General features: G+C 40.4%; 1 protein-coding gene across 1 annotated transcript in view; it reads right to left on the bottom strand.

The window, feature by feature from the left end:
- SV2C (synaptic vesicle glycoprotein 2C) overlaps positions 1–26,723 on the bottom strand; it is a 118,905-nt gene extending 92,182 nt beyond the window's left edge. The window contains exon 1 of the mRNA XM_063321190.1: positions 26,593–26,723. The gene's annotated coding sequence lies outside the window, so the exon portion shown is untranslated. The remainder of the gene's footprint in view (positions 1–26,592) is intronic.
- Positions 26,724–27,327: the final 604 nt, after the last annotated feature.

Below are 27,327 nucleotides of genomic sequence, written 5' to 3'. Positions count from 1 at the left end.
AACCCAGGATGTAATATTTATGACTGAAAACTCTAGCCTGATTTTAGGTACACGATGATCCTTCTAAGTAGGTCATCCTGGTGAATCTTTTATGCTAAGGCAGTTTCTCTAATTACAGCTTTTCAGTTTTCAAGGCACTCCTTAGAAGTTACTCTTTGTCTACTGAGTTAGACGTCTGGTCCTTACTGTTAGCTGTGTGTGAGTACAGTATCTGCTAGCTGTTATTGAACACGCAATGCATAAAAACATTTACAGGGTCTGCTGTAGCCTTCAACAAACACTTTCAAGTATTTCATGGACTCCTGACAGGTACTCTTCTAAGGTAACTGATTACAAAGTGTTCCTGGACTCTGAACGTTTTAGATTATTTTAGAGTGTGTATGCACCCGATTTAGACTCTGAATTCCTCTAATTCTTAGATTACTGTTTGGTTGGTTGTTTTTTTTTTCTCCCAGTGAGTACAGTTGCCTTTTAAGGATTTTTAGTTGTCTGATTCCATTTTACTGTAGGGTCTGTTTATGGAGGGAAGACAGCAGCAGTTTAGGAATACTGGATGAACATAAAGTTTAAACGGTTTGCCAACACTGTCAAAACCGTGCTTTGCGTTCCTATAGCACACCTACCTCATGAGTTCATCTGACTCTAAAAACACAAATTTGCAAAAGCAACTGAGCTTACCCTGTAGGTTATGATACACCAGGTATGTCAATAAGGAATTACACCTGTTCAAACTCACTAACAGCATAATTCTGCCAGAAAAAATCTGCACTTAGACTAAGTCCAATTTCTGCCTGGGCAGACAGAAAGATGTGCTGAGTACAAAATGAGAAATTTCTCTTTATCTTGCCAAAGTTTCCAAGCAGCACACCTAATTTGTACACTGTTCTTTTAAACAGCTTTGCTTTCTCAATGAACTGAAATCCCTGCCTTAAGGGTGGTAAGTACAAAGAGGAATTATTTACAGCCCATGCATGATAGCTCCCCACCCTTTTAATTATGTTGGACTGATTGACTACAAGTAAGTAACTGGAAAGTCTGAAAGAGTGAGGATTGCTGACTACCTGAGTAGCATAAAGCAGCAAAAGCACAGATGAGAGTCTAGCCATATACTCAACTGTCTTACTGTCTTACCCATCAAGCCTGCTCACTTTCACTAAATTTAACACCATATTCCTATTCAATTCCTTCAATTAAAAAAAAAAAAAAAATCCCAGGAAAATGGTGATTTCACCTGAAATACTATTTCAAGTATCTACAAACATTTTTTTCCAAACCATTCAAAGTTTCATGCACCAAAAAAACCCAAATTATTTGTTTGCTCTAATCTTTATTCTTTTCCATTTTATTATATTCACAAAATTCAGTATAGTTACCACTTTGTACATATCTCAAAGAAAGGTCAGATGTTGCAAAATAAATCAGTGAGGTCCCATGAAGATGCAAATCTATGAGATGTCAGAAAACCCACTCCCCGAAGACTTATATCTATGCTTAACATAAGCCATGAGAAGACACACTGAAGACTAACAACACTTGATATTAACTATATGCGTATCTTCAGATAATAAATTTTTCAGAATAGACCTAGAAGTCACAACCAAATGGAGCTATAGCATTTCAGATACACTTGGGGACCTAGTATAGCATCTTTCCTGCTTTTCTTTTCAATCTGTAGTTCCTTTTCAAAGAAAAAGAAAATACTAAAAAACATTTCTTATTCGAGTTAATGCCTTTTTAAGTGCACATTTTACCCAATATTTTGATTCTGGTTTGATTTCTGTTTTACTACCTTCATTTTTTATCAACGACCTTTGCATGGATACAAGTGTTTTATTTCTTCTGAGTTTACCTGTTGTTCCAAGTTAGTCTTCATCTGAAGGTATAATCTTCTGTTAGATCATAACTACTTACAATTACACTACTCTGATGTGTCAAATGGCTTTATTTCCAGGCACCTGAACTATATAAACTCACAAACAGGAGATGTTTTTTTCTTGAATATGCTCTCAGTTATAAAAAAAAAAAAGGTAAGAAAAAAATAGAAAAGTATTGCCCATTGCTGTGCCATGACCAAGAACAATGGTATTCAGTTTTTACTAAAGTTCTACAACAATTTTTACATGGTACAGTTCAAAAAACACAAAGGATGCAATCCTACAGACCTGAGCCATATGCAGAGATACATCATTGAATTTGCTGGGAAACCTGCAAACTTCCTCCCCATCTCTTTAGGCACAAAACTGTTCTAGAAGAGCTGTTCTTTTATTGTTCCAAGGTAGTACTTGCTTCAGTATGCCCCGATAAAGAATAGGTAACTCAATAAAAGGTATTTATTTATAGAAGTACTATACATATTTATTTATAGAGGTAGTCATTTATTTATAATAAATAAGAGCTGGCACCAAAGCTGGTGAGTGTGACTCTTTTCAGGTAATTTTAGCAGGTTAAAAGATAAGCTAAGTAAATTTTCTTTCTCTCATGTTAGGAGTCAAACACAAAGGACGCAACTCTTCCTCCTCAGGCTGCAGTTGCCAAAAACATGAAAATCACTGCAAGGCTGCAGTGCCACCAACAGTGGCGATCCCCAGCCCTCTCCCAGTTGGGATTGCATTCTCACCACTTGTCCTCTACCAGCACTTTTCACTATTCATCCTCAGTGCAGCCACAAAGCATGTACACAAGATGAGCCTGGGAATTCATTAATCTAGTACACATCAAAGATCCTGAGGCCAGCAGGGGCGAGGGTTTCATGGTACACTGCAGTCTCTCCCTTCCTGTTTTATTCCTTTCCTTCCTCATTAAACCAGCAGAGATAACTGTTTCTCTCTCTGCACTGTATGATCTACCTGCCCAGGTTCCTTTAAACTATTTAGCTAATTTACCCAATTAGAATAAAACCAGACGAATCACTTTTAAGTTGTTTTTTCTTCAAATTTGATAATCTTTGTAAAAAAAAAAAAATTTAAAAAAAAATTTTTGCCTGAAACTGTGTTCATTTCTTCTGTGTAACAGAACAACAAATACTATCTTTAACTGCCTCTTAGGACTTTAAAGTATCACCAAAACCAAATAACTCTACTAATTCTTATCTTGCAGTGCTTTTGATCACAGGGCTAATTCTTCCTGACTTACATCTGGGTATGTAAGCACAGAAACAGGATCTGCAAAAGCTCTGCTTAAGGCAGTACAAACCCAAAAAGCTAATGGTGCAATGAAATCAGAGCAAATACATGTGTATTTGCCACCAAAAATAAAAAACTATCCAGTGAAAATCAGGAAATCTTAACTGAATCATCTGTGATAAAAATTCAATAACATTGTAAAAATCAATTCTCCTTTAAGCAAGGTAGCCAGAGTAGAAAATAATAGGTGCAAAGTTAGGAGGTGGGCCATTCTTCACTTTATACTTGCATTGTATTACTCCTCCCTGCATTACTTCTATGCTTTAAATATCTTTCAAAGAATATCCTGAAGGACAGTGCCACAATACCGATTACTCTGCACAAATCTGTGATGCACAGGTACTACAAAACAGCAACTGTACAAACACCAGACTGACAAATGACAGAGAACAGCACTGAAGCTTAGGGAAAACATGGGAAGGTTGAAGGGCATCTTGTAGGGCAAGCTGTATTACAAGCTGGAATTAAGCGCCTTTCCTTTCTTCCCGGAATAAAACAGGCAAGCTTTCTTTACGTTTCAGGAGGAAATACAGGGTCAGCATCCACCAGGAAAAACTTTCTGAAAAGAATCAGCTTTCCGTGCTGCTGGCTTTCTGCCGGGCATGTCATCCCTGCGCCTGCAGAATTAGAGTCCCAAGGCTCTTCTCAGTTCTGAGCTAATACGGCCTGCCAGCTCCCTCCTTTTCTAATGCTGGTTTATATCGGCCTCCTCGTGGGGAATCAGCTGTTGCAGCCAATAAACCTTGGTAAGTGAGTAGTGGTTTCTTGGTGTGATGTTAAAAGACACTTTAACACCCTGTTTTTTAACCCACACTGCCTTCCAGGCATTTTGCTATTCACTCAAAGCGCATATTCATTCTTTTTTATCTTTAACACCTGGTACTTTTTATTGTTTGTAACAGGAAATGAAAAGTTGGAAAACAAAATCCTTTTTTACAATTCCATAGTTCTCATTTCCTAAATATTTTATTTTGCTACATTTTCAGCATGGTTAACAGCTGAACTCGCTACTTCAATTTTATTTCTCTGTTTCACAAGCTCAACATCAGAATGATGCTAGCTCTGAGAATCCCAAGCACTCCTCTTAAGCTGTTCCTCATTCAGTGAAAGATGTTTGCATTGTCTCTCCCAAGCCAAAAAAGTAACAAACTATATGTAGTGCTTTCTGTGACTGACAGCCTGTTTCCTCATTGGCATTCAGCCAGCACCCTTGCTTAACTATTTTATGAAAACAGATAAATAATAAAAACAAGAATGACATACTGAGCTTTTCTAGCGAGGGACTGCTTCAGCTGTGGGAATCTGAGAAACTGAGCATTCATCTATTTGACCTAAATAGCAAGGGGGAAAAAAGGAATAATTCCAGGTGTATAGTAAAATGAAAAGGGTCTGGGTGGAGAACATGAAATACGTCAGTGAGTCTAGCTAAAAAATAATAATTTATGTGTATATGTGTAGATTTGTATATCTATTAATATATACATATAATTACTATATATTAATATATTGTGTATACATATGCATATATACAATGAAATGCTTCACCATAAACAAATCATTAGTAACAAATAACTTTGGATGGGAAGAATTCACAAGTTCACTCAAAAAAGAAACATTTGTGCTTGGTGGCTGTATTCGGTTTGTGTGGCAAGTTTTTGATACCAGAGGGTCTACAAGGGTGGCTTCTGTGAGAAGATGCCAGAAGTTTCCCCCATGTCCAACAGAGACAATGCCAGCCAACTCCAAGATGGACCCGCCACTGGCCAAAGCTGAGCCCATCAGCAATGGTGGCAACACCTTTGGGATAACATATTTAAGAAGGGGAAAAAAACCACTTCTGTGGAGCAGCAGGCAGAAGAGAAGAATGAGAATATATGGGTGAAACAACTCTGTAGACACCAAGGTCATTGAAGAAGGAGGGGGAGGAGGTGCTCCAGATGCCAGAGCAGAAATTGCCCTGCAGCCCATGGTGAAGACCATGGTGAGGCACGTTGTCCCCCTGTAGTCCGTGGACGTCCATGGTGGCGCAGATAGCCACCTGCAGTCCACAGAGGACCGCATGCCAGAGCAGATGGATGTGACCCAAGGAGGCTGTGACGCCATGGGAAGCCCATGCTGGAGCAGGCTCCTGGGAAGACCTGTGAACCCGTGGAGAGAGGAGCCCATGCAGGAGCAGGTTTGCTGGCAGGACTTGCGATCTCATGGGTAGCCACGCTGGAGCAGTCTGTTCCTGAAGGACTGCACCCTGTGGAAAGAACCCACACTGGAGAAGTTTGTGAAGAACTGCATCCTGTAGGAAGAACTCATGTTGGAAAAGTTCATGGAGGACTGTCTCCCGTGGGAGGGACCCCACACTGGAGCAGGGGAAGAATGTGAGGAGGAAGGAGCAGCAGAGATAATGTGTTATGAACTGACCACAATGCCCATTCTCCATCCCCTGAGCCACTGGGAGGAGGTAGAGAAAATTGGGAGTGAAGTTGAGCCTAAGAAGAAGGGAGGGATGAGAGGAAGGCATTTTAAGATTTAGTTTTTATTTCTCATTACCTTACTGTGATTTAATCCATAATAAATTACATTAATTTTACCCAAGTTGTGTCTGGTTTGCCCACGATGGTAATTGCTGAGTGATCTCTCTATCTCGACCCACAATCCTTTTACTATATTTTCTCTCCCTGTCCAGCTGAGGAGGGGGAGTGATAGAGTGGCTTTGGTGGGCACCTGGCGTACAGACGTGGTCAACCCACCACAGTGGCATAGACAGGTTTTTTCGGAGTTTGTTATCCCACTAATGTTAGAAAGCAATGAAGGAAATGAACAAACAAAGCATTCTCTGATAAGTATTTTAATAGAGAGGTGTATCATTGCTATATCTTATTGAACTGGATACACCAAAATGCAAATTTAAGATGGGGAATGTATCCCCTGGGTTAAATCAACATTACATAGGTTAGATTTAAGCCCATGCATCAAGGCTGCAAATGGACCTGAGGGTCTAGGTGAATAACAGGCTGAACGTGAACGTGCGGAGATCCCTTTCTGCCATGACAGATGGGTCACATCCTAGGTTGCATTAGCAGGTGTGTTGCCTGCTGGCTGAGGGAGTTTTTGCCTTCTACCTGTGTAGCCATACCTAGACTACCATGTCCTATTTCAACTTCCTCACCACCACCACAATCATAAAAAACCCAATGACAAACTGGAGAGGGAAAGGATCACCAGAGTGGTTAGAGGTCTGCAATGCATGGCAGCATTGCAACAACAATTGCAACACAAGAAGGAGCTGTGTTCGCTCAGCCTCCAAAGGAGAAGGCTTAAGGAAGAATATAATCACTACCTTCCACCAACTAATATGGCCAGATGGCTGTGCCGCCATTCAGCGAGACCTGGACAGGCTGGAGAGTTGTGCAGAGAGGAACCTTATGAAGTTCAACAAGGGCAAGTGTGGGGTCCTGCACCTAGGGAGGAATAACCCCATGAACCAGTATAGGTTAGGGGCTGACCTGCTGGAGAGCAGCTCTGCAGAGAGGGACCTGGAAGTCCTGGTGGGGTTGGACTAGATGATCTCCGAAGGTCTCTTCCAACCCCTACCATACTGTGATTCTGTGATTCTGTGATTATAAAGACAATGGGGTCAGGCTCTTTTCAGAGGTAAAGAATAAAAAGAAAAGAAGAAACAGCTGCAAGCTGCAGCAAGGGAAATTCCAGCCCGTTATACAGAAGAAATTCTTCACAGTGAGGCTGGAATGGCTGCACAGAGGAGCTCTGGGGTCCTCAGCCTTGGAGCTATTCAAAACTCAACTGGACAAGACCCTAAGTCCAGGTTTGAGACTAGATGCCCTGCAGAGGTCCTCCCCCACCTAAATTATTCTATCATCCTAACACATATTTTAAAAAAAAAAAATTAATTGTCCAGTATTAAATGAAGACCTCATTTTTATAAATGAAAATTGTCAAGTGCTGAATATGGCAGTGTAAAAATCTCTCACAGAATAACAGAAAAGGTTCAGAATCCAGTCTGGAAAACTAGAGAGACAGTAAGGGACACCTCAGTGGACTCTGGAGGACAGGTGGCACATACCAAAGGTCACAAAGCCTAAATGGTTAGCTAAATCTGGTTAAACAACCGTTGCCCATGTAAGAAAAGGAAAATAGTCTTCTGTTTTCTACAAATTTGATCTTGGAGGAGCATTTGGCAAAGATGTCAGATCCGAACAGGAATTAAATATGGATCAGGTATTTGTGAAGTCCCTGTCACGTGCCATAGAAATGCCAACATTTTCATGATTTTGCTCTTGTTCAAAAGGTCTGATCTCCAGTGATTTTGAAACACAAAAAAATGTCACTGTGGTGAATGTGCCTGCTATTTTTACTCTGTTTTGAAAAGCAAAAGTAGATGGCATATAGCCTTTATGTTTCTTATTGCAAATGAATTAGCATATACAGGAAATATATAACAAATGCTTTAGATTATAAATGCTAAAAAGCACAAGAATTTTCTTTTAGACAAGTACCTTAGAAAAACTGCACAGGCTGGGTATTTAATAATTTTCTTTTTCCTGCTTCAAACTAGTGGCAATTGAAGCAAAGAAAATTTAGGTCATTTGCCCAACTTGACATAGGTATGTATCAAAATAGGTCTTAAAATTAATATTTGCTAATTTCAACACATAGCTCTTTGAATTATAGATCACTTCTTCCTTATGTGGAAGAAAACATCTTCCTTATGCTTTCCATAAACTTGCTACCTCTGAGAGAAAACAACTAAAAAAAACCCAAACTCAAAATGGAAATCTGCCTGACTACAGAAGTAAAAGCTATACACCACAGGTACAGATCATTGTGCAGAATAAGGCAATAAAAGAGTTGATAAGAAGTGTACTTGCACATAAGTAACAATGACTTTCAGAGTCTGTGACATGGAAATTCATCAATATGGGAACTCAGCTATAATAAAGAATGACAAGAAGAACATTGATAGAGAGATGTAATAAAAACAGTCTGATAATATGCAGATAACAGGGACCTTGGCAAAATGTATTTTCAGTGCTTTCAAAATAGATTTATAAATAACGAAAAAAAATTCTTGCATATTTAAGTAGGAATTAAATTTAAAAGATTTATATAGTTTTACTCTATTTTTAATTCTGAAATAATTGAAAGTTGATGATCTGTCTTAAAACATCTTGGTATCTCATGTAAAAGAGGAAAGAGGTTAATGAACAGATTACTGTATTTTAAAAGTAGCCTGCAAACCTAATTTCTTCTCAGACATTTTTGTACGAGTACAAGCAAGACTGCTAGGTTCCTTCTTGCAAAGTGATTTGATTTTACATCCACCTGAGTTTTCCTCTGTCATTCTGAAAGAATGAGGTACTTTCTAAGTTATTTGGCTGAAAAATCTGTACTGTGTATATTCCAGATAATGTACACCAATCATTTCTATTTCATCCTGTTCCTTTAGGGTTTTCCTAGGACTGTTTTCTGCACCATGCCAGATATAGTGTTTTTACTGGAAGCAGTAACGTATCCCTCTGCTTCAGACGTACCTTGGCTATTAAAGATTATGGAACATGATATCCAAATAGAGCTCATTAAAAAAAGTTATTCTGCACACTCATAAAGTCTTAACTCTCCCTGGGGGAAAATTTAACAGTTTCAGGTAGAAATTACTTTTTTCACAATTAAGGCTGACTCATTGTCTTCCAGGCCTCAACTGGGTAAGAAAGGAATTAATGAGTACTCTAACCTCCCCAAATATAAATGCTGCTGCCAAAAATCCAATCACATTTTTTAAAGGCTGCAGTGAATTACAATTGTACAAATTCTTTACATAATTTTATTCCACACTGGAAAAAAAAAGACTTCTTAAAGATTCCCATAAACTTAGGTTTTAGCCTTATTCAAAATGTGTCATTTGCTGACAACGTGTACAATTAGGTCTCTTCAGTTTGTTGACCTGAATCGCATTATTATTGCAAGTTGCACAGCGCACATGTGCATTAGCACATGCAGTTTTTCAGCAAGTGTAAGAAAGCTTCAGCCCTAAAGTAAATAAATCCGAGTGGCTGCAGGTGCATGGCTTCCATTAAATCACAAATTTAATATTTTAGCAGCTTATATTTTGTATCTCTACTGGTTCACTAAACTTCATGAGCCTTTATTTTGTAGATTTGATAACATAGTTGAGAAGGGAGCACAGAAAGAGACTAAAATAATGGACTGACGAACAGAATCTGTACTGAAAATGCAGCAGTCCCTAGCTTTTCAGATTCTGCCACTTAGGCCTCTGACAAAATGGGATTTATCCACATCTCAGAGTGCGTTATGCAACCTGAGCACTACCTCAGTGTGGCTTTATTCCCTTGGTTAGAGTATATAAAGGCGGATAGCACAACTGGACAAACACAGCGCTCTGACATCGAAAGCACAGAACAGGAGCCAAAATGAAGACAGAAGATCTGCTGAACTTTTTTTTTTCAGAAAGCTTCCTGCAGCATATTTTGAAAACAACCTACTTGGCAGCTTGAAAAAAATGTTCTGTTCCCCGTGTTTGACTCTGCACAGCAACAAGGTGCAGTGAGCTGAAACATCTCAGAAATAAATTCTGCCATATGAAACCATTTCTATTTTATTTTAAAGCAGAATGACACATGACAGCCTTTTTTCTCAGTGTGTACTTTATGGAAATGCACAACTCTCCAATTCACTGAGATCCTCAGTCTTCCTGCTTATTCTTAGCCAAATTCTTAGTCTGGTTTTTAAAATGCTTGACATCCAACTGAAGTTGACCATCTTCCTGCAGTTGTCTGCTTTGAAATTGTTTCTTCTTCTTCTCTTGGAGAGTTTTAGTTGACTGTCAGGCCCCCAAATGCCTCAGTAGGCCTTAATCACCCTGACCAGCCTCACCTGGGACCCCAGGCATCCTTGGCCATGGACTTGAGTTCCCTTTAAGCTCAGACCTGGGCACTGCAGCTCTGCCTGAGCTACACCATAGGGCCACGGGGTACCTGCCTCCTGTCCCCTGCTGTTTGTGAATCTCAGAGTGTATTTCCCTGACTGATCTTGCACATAACACTTCCCTACCTTTTCTGATGAGCACCAGACTGTTGATGGAAAGCTGTTGCTCTCCCCATCTCTATGGGAGATGCACTGCCCTGCCTCCACTGTGGTCCCCCTCAGCTCCTGACTTCTTTTCCCCCCTCTAGCAGTCTCAGGGTTGCCGCTTCCTGACAGCTCTGGCAAGGGCTGAAGCCTGAGCTGAAATAGAGCTCCTGGACCAGCAGGCAGAAGGTCGTGGAGTGAGAGGTCCAGGAGACGCTCATCAGGGCAAGAAAGGTCTTTTAGGGCACTCAGCATTCTCACAGAGGCTGACGGTATGTGCCTGACTTGCAGACTACCCTTAGGACTGCAAAAGCTCACTCAAAACAGACAGTGAGACTGCGGCAGGCCGGCTGAAATTCTCTACGCTGGAAAACCTGAAGGTATCTCTAAACTCCAGAAGGTTGAAAACTGCTTTATGCATACAGAACAGTATAACCAAAACTATGAAGCCTGTTGTGACCGAAACGATGATCTGGAAGAGCACCGGTAGCAGCCAGAGAATGACACACACTGGGAAATGTGGCAATATTTTTCATTAGCAGTATTTTTCATTACCAATCGCTCATTGTAGCTGTTTTTGGAACGGTTAGTAGAAAGCTCACTTTTGGCATACGTAGCAAGTCTAGTCTACAAACAGACGTTGGCTTAGTTCTCTTTTCTGGCAAGACCTGGGGAACATAAACTGCACTTCAGCTGCCGAACTGCCAGTTTTGGCATCAAGCCTCTGTTATCTGTCTGTGATCTCATTTTTCTGTTCTGCCACATGAAGCAGCAACACACTCTTCAAGTCTGAAGAGGCTGTTTGCAAGGAACATTAAGGATGATCATTTGGGACTGGATTAGAATTAATTAAAATGCTCACACTGAAGCCAGTGGGATTTGGAATAAACACATGCTACCTTTTATGGAAGGGTTATCTTCAGCAGTTGACTAGGACTGCATGCTAAAAACACACAAAAAACAACCCAAAATTCTGCACAACTTTTAACATTTCCAGGGATTATGAGTTTGTAGAAATTCATCATTTATTACATCGTGAGTGAATATGCAAGGAGAAAAACGCCATAGAAAGAAATCCTTGTAAGGGTGAAAGAACAGGATCTTTGTGGCACTGCCGTGCTCAGGGGCCATGGGCTTGATTTCCCGTGCTGCCACACAAATAGTATATCAGAAATATTATCAAAGCAGGATCTATTCTATCATATATAAAGACAGAAGTAGGAGTAATTAGATATTTTCTGGAGGGGGCAGTGTCAAAAGTCTTAAGTTGGTTGAGTCTTAGGTTTGGAGCACACTGAGAAAAACTGTTAACCTCACAGTTCTGAAGGGGGGACAACATACTACCACTGCCAATTGCTGAGATTGAATGTATGAATTCATCTCCTTTCTTAATTCACCTTAAAAGGGTCTTCCTGAAAAGGACCGGAGTAAAAACATGCAAAAGAAGTCAAAATTATTCTTTACAGATTGAAAAATGAGTAATAATTGCTTAAATTGCTAAAAGAAGCGATTGTTTATTATAGCAACGTGGAGTATAGCACGTAGGAGCTACACAGCTGGTTTTTTTCTAACCCCCAAGGTTCAATGCAATTTGATAAATCAAACCATTAAGAGAGAGAATACACAGCAGCCTTATTTAATTTTTCATGTTACCTGCATGTTTTAAACGATAGAATATCAGTGATATTTAGAACACTTAATGTGACAGTGAGGAAAGCAAAAAACATGTCAAGAATACATGTTACAAAAGTATCTAAGTATCTGGTAATTTCCTGAAGTCTAACCTCAGGCTGGCTCAATCCCTAATAACCATACATTCCCCAAGAGGTAATAATTACTTAAGTTTTTCACCAGCTTAGTTATATCTTTGCTGGACTTACAGCAACAATGTTCTTGCTCTCTGACACTGCAAAGGTCAGTAACGTGCCATGCTGGCCTGGCTGTAGCCTGAAGTAATTCCCCTTGAATTTCCATCTTGAACCTGATTAATTGTTATCCCTGTTTTGCACCCTGTCTCCTTACTGATATTGCCCTTGAACAAAACCAATCATGGCTCTTCTGCAGGTGACTGAGTACAAAAGCCTGCATAGTGGTACCCTGTTCACATGTGCTTTTTGTGTAACTGAAGATACTGTTAGTATTAGTGAATCAAGGGAGCAATGCCGCACCAATAATGTCCCCTGAACACCACAGATAAGGTGGGCCAACCCCTTATCGGCACCTCAATTACACACATTCACAAAGCACAGTGAAGGACCACTATTCACACTTGGCAGGGTCCTCCAGTGGGTTCTCATTTACCCTCATGCTTGGGCAGCAAACTATTTAAATGTTCCACATCACTAACGGGTGTTTATCAGCATTTCCATTTTTTTCTCCTCAGACTTGGCCTATCAGTATCACTTTTCTTATTCAAAAGAAACATTAAGACTCCTCTTACCCACCCAGAAGGCGGGCCCTGGATGACTCATATCAGATAATTTTTTGTTCAAGGACAGAAAATTACCTGTAGGCCACCAGTGCCAGATGACTAATGAAGGAAATCGGCATTACATTCCAAGCATCTCTCTTGCCTACTCTGTGGCTGGGGGAGTCTGAAGTGAGTGTAAGAAGAAACAACTCACTCGTGTGTGTAGAGGCATAGGTCAAAGGCAGACAAAATGAACAACAAATTAAGTCCCAGTAAAACACAGCAGCCAAGCTCTAAAAGTAAATTTCCTTTCCTAGCAAAAAAAAAAAAAAAAAAAAGAGAAAAAAGAAAAAAAATCAGATGTCATAAATGTTTAAATTTAATAAGCAGAGCAATTTTAGAAAAGAAATCCTTGCTTCATCAGCCAATTAGTTCTCGATTATAGTTTCCAATTAGCTTTTTAAAAGCATCACATTGTACTGGCCTCAGGATATACATCATATTGATTAAGTGCTTAGTTCCTTGAATGTACGTGCATCAGCTTTTATTGAAAATACTCTTGCAGATTATATAGCTGATGTAATGTTCAGTGCTTGCACCCCTAGAGCAAGGGACATTCCTATTAAGGAAAGGCAGTTTTTAATTTAATCCAAAATGTCACAGGAATTTGAATCAGTATATCTTTTCTGTCCACTGCGTGTGCTTTTCCTCTCCTGACGCCTCCACAGCTTTCAGTGGTACAGGTGACACACACAGTATATAACCCTTGCATTCTATGCTGTTACAGCACTGTTAAAACAGACGGCAACAGGTTTTCTTAATTGTATTTTTAACACTTGGTTCTTTTTGAAAGCCTTTACATGTTTGCCTTATGAAGTACACCAACAGTTCGCCTTGAATCAAGCCTATTCCAGTGTCATACACTTTCTCAGAAAGTTTTATTGAATTAAAACTACTTCCTAATTAAAAATGCACATTACTGGAATATTGAAGACCAATGGCATCACAGAACTATTACTTCCGCTGTTTTAGAATATTAAGTAAAATTGAATTTAATATTTTGACAAAAGCCATAGTTTAAAGAAAATTGGTGGCACAGACTTCAGCTAACACAAGCTTCCCCCAGTGGGGAAAGGCAATTTATTGGAACCTGTAGTTCACTCCTGTCCCTAGATATTGAAATACACAACGGCTTCCATTTATTTCATGTATAAGAGGTACAATATAAAACAGTTTCTCCCAACTAGGAAAAAAATGCATTCTTAAGCAATAACCAGAAATAAAATAGAGTCAAAAAGCACATTACATATTTAATAAAGAATCATCAACATTTGACTGAAAAAGTTTTAATTGGTAATTCAGTTCCATTTCCTACCTGTCTCCTGGCAGCGACTTACACTGTCAACACTTACTGCCAACAGATTTTGACTTTATCAACCAACTGGTCTTATTCTGCATGAACTTATGCCCTTGAGTAAAATAATTCATATAAACAAACCTATTGCGGTAAATTAGATTATATACTTATAAAAATATTTGGAAGAAGAGCAGTGTATTCCTCTGTCCTCCTCTGGGATAGGAGCTAAGTACACAACCACAAGAAAGCACTCCTGTAAATCACCCAGCCTCAGGAGAGGGCACTGGGCAGGGATCAGCCTCCACAAGATGTTTTTTAGGAATGACATTTCTCTATTTTGAATTCTCACAATCTGCTTTTGTACAAGATTGGCCATAGAGCTAGTAAAAGGGAATACTGGTGAAAATGAAATCATGCATCTGATTACATTATTTTTAAGATAAATCATATGAAGAAAATCTCAAGGAAAATATGCCAAAGCTCTTGTGCCCCTACAAGTCAGGAAAAACTCAGCAGTCCAGTGTGCAAAAACCCTTATGCATTTCCAAGAAAAGGAAAGACTTAACCATGCCTGTCAGATGTGAACTTGGATATGGCAGGTAAACTTTGTATCTCATGAGCAAGCACTAGCACAAAGCAGCTTAGACTGATAAAAAAAGCCCTACAGTCTCCATGTTTTTTGATCCCATGCGAGGAGATTTATTCAGCATATTTTATTATTTCAGCCCCATCTAACCATATTTAACCATAAAATGCAGTAACTTTTACTCAAGTCCTCTCTATGTACTCCAATGTACAGTTCCCTAGGAAGAGAAAAGTGGCTGGAAAGTCAAATCATGGCCAACTATGAGCTGACACTATGAGCTACTGCATCTCTGCAAATAAACAGAGAATGAAATGATCCAGCTGTTCTACAGTTTGGCCCTTTAATATTAGAAAAAATAACCTCATTTAACAGCTAAACCAATTTTTTGATTAAAGCAATTATCTTGATTTTGCCTCTCAGTCTGTGCCAGTACAAGAATTTATAGCCAAAAAAGAGAGATTTTACAGAATACAGTTTAACAGGATTGAGAATTTTGCTGTTAGTAATCTATTCCCTCTCAAATTGTAAATTCATCACTCCTAGGTGTACACCTTCTGAATTTGTAAGCAACTGTAAAAAGAGGCCCTGATCTTGACCAGATACTGTTCTGACGTGAGTAAAAGGGCTCACAGAAAAGGGAGACTGAATTAGATGATTTATTAACTTTCAGTAGTATCATAGACTCATAGAATTGTTTAGGTTGGAAAAGACCTTCAAGAGCAAGTCCAAACGTTAACCTAGCACTGCCAAGTCCACCACTAAACCATGGCCCTAAGTGCCACATCTACACAGCTTTTAAATGCCTCCAGGGATGGTGACTTGAGCATTTCCCCGGGCAGCCTGTTCCAATGCTTGACAACACTTTTGGTGAAGACACTTTTCCTAATACCCAGTCTAAACCTTCCCTGGCACAACTTGAGGCTGTTTCCTCTCATCCTATCGCTTCTGACTTGGGAGAAGAGACTGACCCCCACCTTGCTACACCCTCCTTTCAGGTCTCCCCTCAGCCTCCTTTTCTCCAGGCTAAACAACCGCAGCTCCCTCAGCCGCTCCTCATAAAACTTGTGCTCTAGACCCTTCACCAGCTTCATTGCTCTTCTCTGGACTTGCTTCAGAATGTCAATGTCTTTCTTGTAGTGAGGGGCCCAAAACTGAACACAGTAATCGAGGTGCGGCCTCACCAGTGCAAAGTACAGGGGGATGATCTTTTCCCTAGTCCTGCTGGCCACGCTATTTCTGATACAAGCCAGGATGCTGTTGGCCTTCTTGGCCACCTGGGCACAATGCCGGCTCATATTCAGCTGGCTGTTGACCAAAATTCCCAGGTCCTTTTCCTCTGGACAGTTTTCCAGCCACTCTTCCCCAAGCCTGTGGCGTTGCATGGGGTGGTTTGCAATAGTTTCTCAAATAGTGGGAGACAGATTTTCTTCCTTTGGACTACAGAGCAGATAGTCACCATACTCATTTGCTACTATAATACAGAAATTAGCAAGCAATTTCTGTAGTAAAAATTTATTCTTCTCAGACATACCTATTTTCTCAGGAAAAAAAAAATTCCCATCTACTAAATGATTAAGTAGAATGGCAACAGAGTGCCTTTCTACTTAATCATTTTGTACCGCTGGTCACAGCAAGGAATATTCTATATTGTGCTCCAAGACCACATGAATGATAAACATTGACTAAATATTGGGAAAAAAAAACCACCCTGAAATTAATTCTGTGATTTTTCATAGTTTTCTCACATAAAACTGTAGCTGCAATGAAACAAATTTTAACATTGGGAAGGAGGATGGTACTTAACATTTTTAGGTTATTATTAAGTCATAGAAAGTTTCTTATGCTATGTGGGAGAGCAAACATCACACAGGAGGCAATTCACTCATCTTCCTAGGCAAGAGGGTGAGCCAGATATGAGAAATAAACATTACTCAAAGGTTTTATGAATTTCAATCACAGACAAGTATTTGAGAAACATTTCCCAAATTTTCATAAATCAACGTACACTAATATTTTCTAAAGTGATTGATAAGCCAAAGAATGGCTTTGAAACAATAAAGGCAAGCACCTTGAATGGGTTACTCTTGAGTTGATCCTTGGTCACTTCAGTCAAAAGATGTCTCAGAGAAATTCTCAGTATATTTCTTCTTAATGCTTCACTTTTACTGACTGTTCCAGTTTTGTAATTAAAACTGTAATGCTTGTTTTACAACAGAAAAAAAAAGCTCACTGTTTTAACCATTGAATAAACATGAACCAAAAGAGAATTTCCAGGAGCCTATTTCTATCAAGGAAGCTAGTCCAAAACAAGCACCACTCCAGACAAAACTGCCTTGAGGAGGTAAAGCATCCAGTATTAAAGGATTAGGGTTTCTTCTAGGCTGCTGATGAGTAGTGCCACATCTTCGATGGCTACTTTCTCCATGGACAGACATGGTCATCGACAGACAATGGACAACCAAGCCGTAATTCCAAACAATATGTTCATTTTGATTTTAGCTGTTAAGGGTCTTAAGGTAGGAGCAAGTTTTGCTCTGTTCCATATAGGACCTAATAAATAGTGGTCTTTGACAAGAACTTGTTTTAGTCAATTAACACCCATTTTCTAAGCATCTATTTGCTAAAACGCATTTGGACAATTGTTTAGCAGGTTGTTTTTTTTTTTCCCCTGCCTTGTAGTTTTTTGAGCAAATACACAGAACGACCCTGATGGTATTATCTTTGGCATTATCTTTTAATCTCTGGGAGTTTCCTATTGTTTGGTTATTCAAGGTGTACAAGGAGTGATATCTTAATTATTTTTTAGTACAGATATCTACTGCATTCAACTGGAATATATATTCTTGTGAGAGAATTGCCAGAGTCTCTGAAAGTCAGGTCATCATATTTATAATTATAAATACAGACCTAAATATTTGTGGTTAGACATTAAAAGTTTAAGGAGTGCATCTATGGAATAGAAGATGGCTCAGATCCTTAGCAGCATGTACTGAACAAAACTTTTAAGAGCTTTAGAGTAATGTGCTTGGACTTTCCCAAGTTCAGATCTGAACAGAACATGGAATTCTATTTGAAGAAATAAAAATTTAAAAAAATTGAATTCATTTCAGCAGACAAATGCTAGATGTTCCTATATGGTATTTCTTATTTTCTTTTCAGGACTTCATTGGAAGGCAAGAAGACGACTGGAAAGGTGTCCAGCTAAACGGACCAAAGAAATTACCAAAGACTAACATATAAGGCTTTTCCATTTTTCACAGTAAGTGGGTTGAATTTTTGCTGCATCAGTCTTGGCCTACACAGCTTGGAAAGCCCTACGAAACATATTAAACTTAGGAATCTGTTTGATAGTTTAGAACACCAAAGAATGCACTTTAAGTGTACACTTGCTGTTACCCGTAGGGACTATACCCTCAATAGGCAAATGTAGTGACCTAAATTAATTTAGAAATCTTGTACACTTTGTACACTTTGTACATTGTACACTTACAGGAGATGTATATTCTTTCAGTCGGACTGTGATTTGGTTTGATATTTTTCTGTTCTTTACACAATAAGTTCATATATACATTTACAAAATCAAATAATATTCCACACTTACATTGTGTATACTAACATGTAAAAACTGGAATACTACAAACCCTTTTGTTCTTCTGACTACTCACTCCATATAGAGATTAAGGAAAGCTTTGTTCCAAATTTCACAAGCAAATAGTCAAATTATGCAACTGATAGGAGTAACACTTCATAAATCCTAATGAGTCTAGAAGTGACCATGGTGATAAATGGAACTAAAGGGATGCCATCGAGTAGAACAGCGCCCTGTTTTAAAAAGTATTTGAAAGTGATTGCAGATATACCACTGATTTTCCTACCAGTTTTTATGACATAACTACCACAATATATGTAGCTTTGTTTTTTCATACTCTCCTCTCTCCAGTTTTTACTTCAGATCTATGCGAGTGCACAACCCTTCTAAGTTACACAATATGTGAGGGAAATCTGTGAGAGCAGGTATGTAGGAAATACTGTGCAATGCATAAAATATATTGGAAAAGGCTTTTAATTCATAGAATCATAGAATCATAGAATGTGTTGGGTTGGAAGGGATCTTTAAAGGTCATCTAGTCCAACCCCCCTGCAGTAAGCAGGGACATCTTTAGATCAGGTTGCTCAGAGCCTCATCAAGCCTGGCCTTGAATGTCTCCGGGGATGGGGCCTCCACCACCTCTCTGGGCAACCTGTTCCAGTGTCTCACCACCCTCATTGTAAAGAACTTCTACCTAATGTCTAATCTAAACCTACCCTGCTCTAGTTTAAAATCATTGCCACCCATCCTATCGCTACCTGCCCTTGCAAACAACCCCTCCCCAGCTTTCCTGTAGGCCCCCTTCAGGTACTGGAAGGTCACTATAAGGTCTCCCTGGAGCGTTCTCTTCTCCAGGCTGGACAACCCCAAGTCTCTCAGCCTTCATAGGAGAGGTGCTCCAGCCCTTTGGTCGTCTTCATGGCCCTCCTCTGGACTTGCTCCAACAGGTCCATGTCCTTCTTGTGCTGAGGGTTCCAGAGCTGGACACAGTACTCCAGGTGGGGTGTCATGAGAGCAGAGTAGAGGGGGAGAGTCACCTCTCTTGATCTGCTGGCCATGGTTCTTTTGATGCAGCCCAGGATGCGAATTCCTTAAAAGTCTTTTTTTCTTCTGCTCATTTTCAACTTTAGTCCTTTTAGGTGTAATAAATGACTACAAAAGGATTAAGAGGTATGTACAGAAAAGATAGGTTTTTCTCTTTAAAGCTGAAGATTTGCCTTTATAACCTTAATAAGGTTTTATAAGGTAGGTATACACCCACAAGGAAGACATGATTTTTTTTTTTATTTAAGGTACTGACAACACATCCATCTGAATTTTCCCATGCTAATTAACGTGACAATATCTGCCAAGGCTAACCATGTAGATGCTATTTAAATACAAGTTTTAGATATCTCTGTATATGTGGGATCTTAGAAGGATATATATTTTCTGGTCTCTGCTTATTTATTTATCAATGTAGTTGAGACTATTTAAAATCAAAGAGAAAATAGTTATCTGAGAAAAAAGATCAATGACCTATGTAGCCCTTTTTCTCCAGCAAAACCTCTGGACCAACAGGTTCTGAGCCAAATTCCCACTGAATGCAATTGCATTCACTTCGTTTGAATTGCAGAGGGCTATACCGGTCAATATATGTATGTATGTGGATCTGTGATAATCTGTGGTGTCCCTCCTCTCACAACTGAGGTGAAGCAACCTGTGGAGGACATCTTTGTTAACTGACACTGGAGCCCCTGCATAATACCTGATAGCTCAGTGGCACACTTATCTTCATGCTGTTTATAGGCAGTCATGTCTCAAAATATTTTTCATGGATTATGACACTTCAAAAACCATGCACAGTTACATCTTTCTAAGAGATAATGGGAAATGTCTTCTACAAGAAAAATCAAGGCCTCTGTACCAATGCCAGTATTATGGAAAAGAGACACCATTTTAACTTATGCTGCTATGCACCACAGTGTACCCTGTGGTAATAAAGGATAACCGCATCCTGGGATGCATTAGCAAAAGTTTTACCTGCAGTAATTATTCTGCTCTGCTTATGAAGCTGCACCTAAATTACTAGGTCCAATTTTCCCCCCCTTACTAACACCTAGTTATAAGAAACAAATTCTTCATGATGAAGCTGGTGAAGCACAGGAATGGCTGCACAGAGAAGCTGTGAGGTCCCCATTTCTTGAGATATTCAAACTTTGACTGGGCAAGGCCCTGAGCAACCCAATCTAATTATAAAAGTTGGCCCTGCTTTTACAAGGGGGTTGGATGAAATTACTTCAAGAAGTCCCTTCAAATGTACCATTATTCTATTGCATTGCAGCAGTGTTGTGCAGAAACCTTCTTGCAAGTTTTAAACTAGTTAGGTTTGAATGGAGGGCAATCTATCTGCACCACGGTCTGCACTGTAGGATAACCTCAAGCATATCTGCGGTTTGTTCAGAGCATCATACTGGTATACCAGACTGCAACAGAAACTAGCTATTTTAAACATCTTCATTATGTCTACAGTATACTGCAGACAGCAATGAGATGGCATACTGAGGGAAAGACAGACTCCATCTGCATAGCAGAGACTCCCACAAGCCTCAATACTCCTTTTTTTTTTTTTTTTTTTCTGAACAGATAACCCTTACAAGATTTCCAGGCACAATAATGAGTTTGTTAGTTATACATCGTACATCATTAAGTGCATTTTTCTCTCATACTCACCGCATTTCCAGAACTTGATTTGTTTAACAAAGCTGAGAGGAAATAACAGTTATTTGAAAAAAAAAGGTGCTGCTCACATGCTGAGCAAGAATATTAAAAGCATAAGTGAATCTGGCGTTAGTGGCCGTCTGTGCACCAGCTACACATGAAGAGAGGCAGTGAGTGCTGCTCATGAGAGGTGATGTCTAGATACCAAGAAGAATACTGTCCAAAAGCAAGAGGCATCATCAACTGCACAGCTACCTGCTGATATGAAAAGTAGGAGGTGAAGACACACGAAGCGTTAATATTTGGTACCTTCACCTACTGCATTTAGAATTATCTTCTCTTAACTTGTTGATTAAAACCAGCTCAAATGCAGCTCAGTAAAAACTGAGGAGAATTTTGCTCTGTAAAATCAATATGCATTTTGTAGACTCATAGAAGACCATGGTAGCACTTGGTCTCACCTTTCCTTTCAGAACCAGCCTTGTATGACATATGAAGAAGCGCCCCAGTCACTCACAGATCCATAAATCCCCTCAAAAAGTGCTAACAAGCCATCACTATAGGATCTTCTATAATCTGTACTAAGCAATTTACTTTGTTGGCTTGAGAGTTAAAAAGGAAAATGCCAAACAGTAACTGGTGATTTCATATCTGTACAAGAAAGTTATCACAAGTGCGCTGCAGAGAGCTTTCAACATGATCAGGAAATGGAAAAATACACTGTTGATCTTATCTTTATTGTTTGGCGCCTGGATATATTTTGTGATGGAATTTTCAAGTGCATTCCTTTTTAACCAAAATAAACAAGCATTTTGTTCCATTTTTATGGACAGCAAGATTGTGAGGTGGACCATCAGCTGTCCAAGAGGCAGGATTTCAAGAATCCACACGAGTAAAAGTGAAACAACAAAAAGCTACTTGTTAGAGAATAACTTCCAGCTGGAAGTTCTGCTGCAAGGAATCACTCATTTCTCAGCCTTAGGAGCCATTTAGAGGACCACTTCATTTGTAAGGTTGCAGCAATGGCTGGGATTCCTGGATAAAAGCAAAACCTGTCACGATCAGGGCAGGGGAGGTGGGGGAAAGGGTGGTATCCAGTTGGCTAAACCAGCTTCTTGGGATTAGCATTGTTACTCTTACAGAATGGGAAGTTTATCCTCCAGCTTTATATGGTATGAAAATGGTGCCACTTAAAGACCCAGAGGCCTGACGAGATGTTATGAGCAAAGTCACCTCTCAGTTCCACAGTTACCTGTATTTCTAAATAATTAGTTTCCATGATGTATTTCACGACGTTTTTCCCAATATAAAAACTCATATAATCGTTAAAGGGAAAAAAATCCTGCAGGATCCTTTAATGCTGCTACTGACTGCATTCATTGTAATGTAGATTTTCAGTCAAAAATCTAGACGTGCTTGTGAGACACAAACTACCATCCTAGAACAAAGCACTTAACTAGACCCACACAACCACGACCACAAAAATAATCTGCTGAGAAGGAGAGGGCCAGCTACGCGGATGCTGCTTTATCTTAAAAAAAAAAAAAATCTTGCTGCTGGCAAGAAAACATGAATATTTTTCGTGAGTCTCAGATCAATATACAGCTATATGCCTTGTGTGATGAAACACCTACATTATATGGTAGGTGTCATTCATATTTTCATTATGGTGCATTTTTAGTTGAATTAGAAATATTTGGATGGAATGCCCACCTAACTATGAAAGTCTGATGTTTTGATGATGCATGGCAAGTCTTTACTGTCAGCAACCGGTCAGCGGAAATGTAGACAAATGGAGCTAAGAACTCAGTCTTATAAATGAAGGGATATTACGATACCTTAATTGTATTAACACTGTATTACACCTTAAGAAGCAATTTCATTGTTGTGTCTGCAGCATTTAAAGTTTTATTAGCTTCTTTGGGTGGGAAAGTGACTGAGAGTTTGAGCCACAGAGAATGAAAGGACATGCTGGGTGTTGCTTTACTCCCTCTGATTTTTTAATAAGAGGACAACAGCTTCAATAATAATCACGCTAAAGAAATTTGAATTTCATTACATTTAATGCACGCTCACTGACATAAAAATGGTAATTTGAAACCAAACCTGACTGACATGTCACAGACCGACAACATATATATTTACAGGAGAATAGGTACTCTGCGTATTTAGAATGTCTCTAGAAGAAATATGTAGCAATGCACAAAATCAAAGGCAAATTAAAAGCCTATGAAGCTATCAACCAGTGTTTTATGAAGAAAAAAAAAGGCCTACCACATTTTGTAACATAGTTATTAGAGAATATATCATTTATGATTCATAGAATATAATTTAAAACTGAAACAGTTTGCTAATTTAAAAGAAAAATTTAACTACCTTTTTCTTTCCGATGTCAATACTTTGAGCACACTTTCAATTATTTTTTCGATTTTACTGCTTGACAAACACTTAAAAGAAAACAAGCTCTAAATCCAGTGCTCTGAATCATTTTAAAAAGGAGTCCATTCTGTTTTAATAGGAAAATGTTATGCACTGCGTAATACGAAGGCGGTGGCAGCAGCTGTGGGTTCCCTATCACAGGTTTGCAAACACATTTAATCTAATTGATGAGCTTTTGTTTAAACAAGCATTGATATGCATCCTGTGATGCACATGGGTTGCAAAGATTCACAGCAACATACAGCCCAAGTGATCTGCCTGTGACGGTGAAACAACTTTTATATGACTGAGAATGTGAAATACCTCCATTAATACTATTTTCATGCAAAAAACCCTGGATAATTATATAGCTAGATTAATTCTGTTTCCCACTGAAATCTACAATACAATTCACACTGATTTTAACAGGACAATTGAGACCACTGTGGATAAACGTTTGTCCTCCGTGCTTTGGAACATGTAATTTAAAAAATTAATTTGAAATCCACCATTACTGAGAGCAACGTATACACTCAGGCACATATAAACTCGATTATAGGTTTCACAGCGTTACCTGAGGTAGCATCATGTTTTCCAAACACAACTGAATGCTTCATGTGATTTTCTTTTGTTGCAAACATCTTTCTTGCATGTTGCTCAGAACCGAGAAAAAACCTATCACCTTTGCTTAACTATTATTAAAATTAATTAGATATCTCAAATATAGAATCAGAAAACACTTGGTTTGATCTCATTTGGCCACATACAAATCTCTTTTTCCAGAATGCAATAACATGCAATGTTACATCAAGTTGCCATCAGAGGAAGCCTATGTCTAGTCTGTACCACTGATATTCAGGGTCATCTTCACTGAATAAGCAGTAGGAATATGGCTTCAGAAATATAGACATTAAAAGATTGTTTCTTCTTTTTCGTCGTGTATCATTTGAAGATGTTTGGAGGCTCAATGTGTGTCAATAATTTCAATTGACAGACTGTCTTTTTGTCAATATTCGGCCTATGCAAATCTTTCCTCCAAATATAAATAAAAGTCCACTTGGAACTTACTGTGACTATATTTTAGTGAATTCTGTGTTTCTTTGGAATACAGAAAAGCAGCGTTTCTCACTCTCACTTTATGGAAACGGATTTAAAAAAAAAAGCACACAAATAGTGAGATTTAATGCATGCTATCATTCAGTAAAATTACAGAAAATGGCTAGGTGAGAGGGAAGGAATACGGTCTCCAGTTTGCCACGGTGCCTTATTCTCTATGAAAATGCTAGGGAAAGCTACAAATATTGCACAAAACAGTGCAATGGTAGTTTTCATTCCCGCAGGGACTTCAATCCATGAAAAGAAGGTCCATTGTAAAACTTCAATAATTCAGGAGGACACATGTCATAGTTAAAACAGGGCTCTTTCCCACAGAGAACTCAGAAGAAAACAACACCAAACGGAAGTATATCATTTACTGTTATTCTAATCCAAGAAGTTTATTTGGTTTGGGTGTTTATTCCTTTTCCTAAAATCCCGTGTGGTTAATTATAAATTCATCGGGAAGTTCCTTCCAAAAATCCCTTACGGGTCTACTTCCAGTTCTTTCTGCAATTCCCTCACAAAACAGTAATTTTTGGCATAGTTTGTGCCACCTCTACAGATCAATTCAGCATCTCCCTCTCTCTCTCTCCTAAGGCAGAAGTTGCTGCGAGCTCCCTGCACTGCAGCGCAATGCAGCCCAAGTACCAGCAGTACCAATTGTGTTTGTCTGAGTAGGTTTCCCTTGTGTTGTACTAACCTCTGCAATCTGCGTCGTCCCCCCCCCCCCCCCCTCCATCAGAGATACACTCATCAGCCTCCTAACCCTTTACGGGAAGGAGAGCAGGATACCATCAATCATGGAGGAGCCTCTGGATGATCTCAGCATCTTTCGATGAGGCGATCTCCCTCCTCCCCGCCTATCTTTATATGCTTCTTCCTCATGTCTTCCTCCTCTCCTCGGCCCCCTCTTTCTGTACAGATGTGCCGTGGCCACCCCAGCCAGCATGACTCAGCTCCCACCCTCGCCCCTGACTCGCACTGCACCCACAGTGCTTTGCAGGCTTAGGCTCACAAGGGCTCATCAGTGACCTCCAAGCTCAATTACCCTCGTGTCACCCAGCCCTCAGGTCCCTGGGGTGTCCTCCCTCCACTCACGACTGCCAGACCATCTCCTCTGGCTCTCTGCATCCCTCAGACTCTTCTGCCCTGCAATCCTCTTTAAATTACATGGGGGTCGCCTCAAAAAAACCTCACTATCCCATGGCTCTTCCTAACCCCAGGACTTGGACTATAATTTTTCCCTACTATGACTTCTCCAGGCTCCCCTCCTGACATACTGCCAGAAGCATCTTGGGACCTAAATCCCCAAAGCACCAGGAAGGCAGTAACTTAGTGTGTTTTGGAAAAGTCCTTTCCAGAAGCTGCAAGGAAGGGACTCCTTCCTCCCCTTTATGGGTTATGAATACTAAACTATTCCCTCAACGTAGTCAACGTGAGTTACAATCCTTGAAGGCAACCTACAATGAGAAAAGCAACATAGTTTTCAAAACCACTGAAATTGTTTTTCTTTCTTTTTTTTTCTTTTTTCTTTTTTCTTTTTTGTTGCCGGGTCTGAAACCCTGCCTGCTCTCTTCTAAACACATCTTAGAAAGTGTCAGTTCCCTAAGGAGCTGGGATCTCAGCACCCTTCCCTCATCTTTGATTTTCCTCACCATCCTTACTTCTAGGACATCTGCAGGCTTGTTTTCTTCAAACATCTGGAGTCTGCGAACCTCAACACCCCTGTTTTTTGCTCCCCTAGCGTGAAAAAGTTCTGCCAGCTTTAACATGCCAGTCAGCTTCAAAAGCAGAGACCAGACGCTCACACCGCCTGGGATCTGTGCAACCTGCTCTCTGTGTGCAAGACAGCGAGCGAGCCCTGGGTAGAGCTGGAGTGAGAAGCAGCCGAGCAAAGACTGCTCCCGCTCACCGCCGAGATGCGCGGGAACCCCGCGCTCCCTCTAACGCTCCACCTGCCCCGAAGAGACCTCTGCCCCCCAGCCTCCCCGGCAAGCAAACCCCCTATAAGTCCCATGGAAAAGTTGAAGTTCTTCTCCGCCGCAAGCATGCAAAAATAATAATAATAATTTAAAAAATATATATATAAAAAAAAGAGAAAAGTTGCCCGGGAGCAGCAGCGGCCGCCTGTCTGCCCGGAGCATCACTTACCGGCGCGGCCGGGCTGCGGGGCGTTCCCGGCTCCCTGCGCTGCCGCTGCCGCCTGCTCCCGGCGTGGGGCTGCGGGAGGGAGCGAGGAAGCTCCCGGAGGAGCCGCCGAGCGTGACAGACCAGAGGAGGGGCGGACCGGAGTGGCTTGTGTGGGCTTCGCGTTGCGGTGGAGCCTCTGCTGCAGTGCCGGGGAGAGAGAGGGGGAGCGGGCGAGGCGCGGAGGCGCGGCGCGGCGCGGAGGGGGGCACGGCGCGGGCGGCGGCCGCCACCATCAATAACTGGAGGCGTGGGAGTGCGGGGAGGGCGATCCCCGCCGCAGGCAGCGGCCGGAGACGGCTAGGGGGAGGCACAGAACCGCCTTCCCCCCAACACACACACACCCCCAACCCCTGCGGGCACGGCTGGGAAGCCTCTGCGAAAACAAGACCCTTTTTTCCCGGTAGAAGGGGAAAATAAAAATAGTGACACCCACGCGCGCACTTTATTTCAGAAAAGAGTGTTTTAAGAGAGGTAGCGGCCGGGGAGAGCGCATGAAATGGCTTGTTTCGGAACGGGTTGCAACAGGCCCTGTGACCACCCAAAGACCACCGCATCCTTCCTCCTCCTTACGGTCCTGCCTGCAGCAACAGGGCAAAGCTGCCTGCACTTCACGGGCAAAGAACTGCAAGTGAAGATCAGGGTGACAAGAAGTGAAGTCGGTGTGGGAAGCCCCAAAACAGAGATTTTGCTTTCCTG

This window comes from Chroicocephalus ridibundus, chromosome Z (genome assembly GCF_963924245.1).
Source record: "Chroicocephalus ridibundus chromosome Z, bChrRid1.1, whole genome shotgun sequence".
Classification (NCBI taxonomy): Eukaryota; Metazoa; Chordata; class Aves; order Charadriiformes; family Laridae; genus Chroicocephalus; species Chroicocephalus ridibundus.
The sequence above is the reverse complement of the archived record's forward strand: the minus strand, read 5'-3'. Positions and strand labels throughout refer to the sequence as shown.